The following is a 3,899-nucleotide window of genomic DNA, read 5'->3' on the forward strand; positions in this document are numbered from 1 at the left end:
AATTTTTAACAGTAGTTTGCAGATCCCTATCTTATCCCAAATACCCCTCTTGCCCCTTTTCAGTTACTCACAGATTTCATCTCCCAGCCCCAAACATTAATCTACTTCCTGCCTCCATAGTAGGGGTCTACAAACTATCATGGGCCAGATCTAGCCTGTGGCCTGTTTTTGTAAATAGTTTCTTGGAAACACAAACCGTGCCCATTCATTTACATTACAGTATACCACAGCTTTCTCCCAACAACTGCAGAGCTTCGTTAAAAGAGAGACTGTATGGCTGACAAAGCCTAAAATATTTACTGCATTGCCCTTTACAGAAAATTTTTGCTGACCTCTGTCCATGCACTTGCCTTTTCAAAGGCCATTTCATATGCATGGAATCACACAATATATACTCTTCTGAATCTGACCTCTTTCATTCAGCATACAGTTTTTGAGGTTCATTCATATTGTATCATGTATAAGAAGTTCATTCCTTTTTATTGCTGAATATTCCATTGTAAGGATACACCACATTTTGTTTATCTGTTCACAGTTGATAGATATGTGGATTGCTTCCACATTTGAGCTGCTATGAATAATGCTGTGAACACTGACATACAAATCTTACGTGTGGACATATGTTTTCATTTTTCTTGGGTAGACCCCTAGGAGTAGATTTTATGGGTCATATGGTAAATTTATGTCTAACATTTTACGAAAATGTCAAGCTGCTTTCCAAAGTGGCTATGCTGCTTTGCATTCTCAGGAGCAACATATGAAGAAGGGCTCCCTCTTCACCATGTCCTCCCCAACACTTGTCTGTTCATTTTGGTTATGCCATTCTAGAGGATGAAAAGTGGTACTGTGTTATGGTTTTAAACTGGATTTCCGAATGACTAATGATGATGATTTTTTTCCTGTGCTTTTTAGCCATTTGTATGTCTTCTTTTGTAAACCTCTGTTCAAATACTTTGCCGATTTGTAAACTGGATTGTTTGCCTCATTGAGTTTTAAGAGTTCTTTGTATATTCTGGATACAAGTCATTTGCCACAAATATGATTTGCAAATATTTTTCCCATTCTGTAGACTATTAATTTCTTTAACCAGTGTCTTTTAATGCACAAAATTTTAAATTTTGATAAAGTCCAATTTATCAATCATGTTTTACTGGATGAATGAGTTTGGTATCATATCTAAGAAATCTCTGACTAACCCAGGGTCATGAGGACTTTTCCCTATGTTTTCTTCTAAAAGTGTTATAGTTTCAGTTCTTAAATTAGGTCTTGAATCCATTTTGAGTTAATTTTTGCATATGGTGTAAGATAAGGGTCAAAATTGCACCATCACCATTTGTCAAGAAGACTACCCTTTCCCTATATATTGTGGCATTTCTCTTGAAAATCAATGGACTTAAATATGAGTTTATTTTTGTACTCTACATTCTCTCCCATTGATCTGTATGTCTATGCTCATGCCACACTGTCTTAATTACTATATATTTATAGCAAATTTTGAAATCAAGAAGTGTTAAGTCCTCTCACTTTGTTCTTTTAAAAATTTGCTGCTGGGTCCTTTACAGTAATATATAAATTTTAGGATCAGTTTGTCAATTTCTGCGAAGAAAGCTTACTGAAATTTCTATGGGGATTGCATTGACTCTATAGACCATTTGGGGGTAAGTTGTGATCCTAACAATATTGAGTATCTCAATATATGAACTTGAAATGCCTCTTTCCTTAGGTCTTTAATTTTTCTCAGCAATATCTTGAAATTTTCAATGTACAAACCTTAGAGTTTTTGTTTGCTAAACTTATTCCTAAGTATTTTATTTGTGAACTGAATTTTTTCTTAATCCCATTTTTGAATTGTTCATTGATAGTACATAGGAAGACAACCTACTTTTTGTATATTGATCTTGTATCATGTAACTGCTGAACTTACAATTTTTTATGGGTGTGAATATTTTAGAATTTTCTATATATAGTTGTGTGCAAATAAAAGACTGTTTCACTCATTCTTTTTTTTTTTTTTTTTAATTTTTTTTTTTTCAACGTTTATTTATTTTTGGGACAGAGAGAGACAGAGCATGAACGGGGGAGGGGCAGAGAGAGAGGGAGACACAGAATTGGAAACAGGCTCCAGGCTCTGAGCCATCAGCCCAGAGCCTGACGCGGGGCTCGAACTCACGGGCTGCGAGATCGTGACCTGGCTGAAGTCGGACGCTTAACCGACTGCGCCACCCAGGCGCCCCTCACTCATTCTTTTTCAATGTGTGTCTTTCACTTCTTTTCCTTGATTACACTGGTTACAACCTCCAGTATAACATTAAATAGAAGTGGTGAGAGTGAATATCTTTGTCTTATTCCTGATTTTATCTGTCTTCATTAAGTATGATGTTAGCTGTTGGTTTTTGCAGATGCGTTTGATCAGGCTGAAGAGGTTCCCTTTTATTCCAGGTTTATTGAGTTTTATCATGAGAGATGTCAGATTTTTATAAAACACTTTGTCTATTGCAGTGATCATGTGGTTTTTCCTTTTATTAATATGGTGAGTGATATTAATTTTATTTTCAGGTGTTAAACCACCTTTGCATTACTGGAATAAATCCTACCTAATTGTGGTATATAATCTTTTTTATATGCTGCTGGATTCTGTTGGCTAGTGTTTTGTTGGAGATTTTTGGAATTATATTCATGAGATACTGGTTTTCTTTACTTGTGATGTCTTTTCCTGGCTTTGGTATCAGAGTCTCATAGAAGGAGATGGGAAATACTCCCTCCTTCTCTACTTTGTAGAAGAGTTTATGAAGGATTGGTATTGTTTCTTCCTTAAATATTTTTCACAGAAATCACCAGTAAAGCCATCTGGGCCTGAGTTTCTCTTTGTGGACAGATTTTTAAGTACTTATTTGATTTTTTTTACTATTCAGATTCCCTATTTTTTTAAGTCAGTTTCAGTATTTTGGGTCCTTTTTGTCTGAATACAAATTGTTCCTTAACAAAAAATTGTTCATATTATTCCTTTACAATCCTTTTTTTTTTTTTTTTTTGGATAATGAGTTCGTCTTTCATTCTTCATTTTGCTAAGTTATCTTTTTTTCATCATCTAGCTAACAGTTTGTCAATTTTGTTGATCTTTTCAAAGAATCAATTTTTTATTTTGATTTTCTCTATTGTTTCTGTCTTCTTTTTCATTCTTATTTCCTTCTTTCTTTTTGCTTTGGGTTTAATATGCTTATTCTTCCCCAGTGCCTATGCCCCTCTAGTTTCTTAAGTGGAATCTTAGGTTATTGACTAGAGATCTCCTTTTTATTTTTTCTTTCCCAATATAGGTTTTTATAGCTATACATTTCCCTCTAAGTACTGCTTTCGCTTCATCCCACACATCCTGATGTGTTTTTATTTTCATTTAGCTCAAAATATATTGATTTTCCTTGTCATTTCTTTTTTGACCCATGGGCTATTTAGAAAGTCCTTTGGTTTAATTCCAAGTATTTGTAGATTTCTCAAATTTCCTTCTGCCATTGATTTCTTATTCTATTGTGGTAGGAAAAATGTTTTGTATGATTTTAATCCTTTTAATTTTATGGACATTTGTTCTATGGTCTACCCTGAATAATATTTCATTTATGCCTAAAAACAATGTCTATTTTGTTATTGTTTAAGTGTTCTAGAGATGACATTTATATAATATATGACATTTATATAAATATATTAATTTATATTAATATAATATATAATAATATAATATATATGACATTGATAAGGTTGTTTAGATCTTTTCTATCTTTATTGATCAGGGCTATCTTTTAAAAGATTGTCACACTGATATAATCCTCTTGTGGCTTTCCACTGATTTTATTTTTTATTTATTTTTTTTTATTTTTTTTATTTTTTTAAATTTTTTTTTATTATAT

Source organism: Leopardus geoffroyi, chromosome D3, assembly GCF_018350155.1.
Source record: "Leopardus geoffroyi isolate Oge1 chromosome D3, O.geoffroyi_Oge1_pat1.0, whole genome shotgun sequence".
In the NCBI taxonomy this organism is placed as follows: Eukaryota; Metazoa; Chordata; class Mammalia; order Carnivora; family Felidae; genus Leopardus; species Leopardus geoffroyi.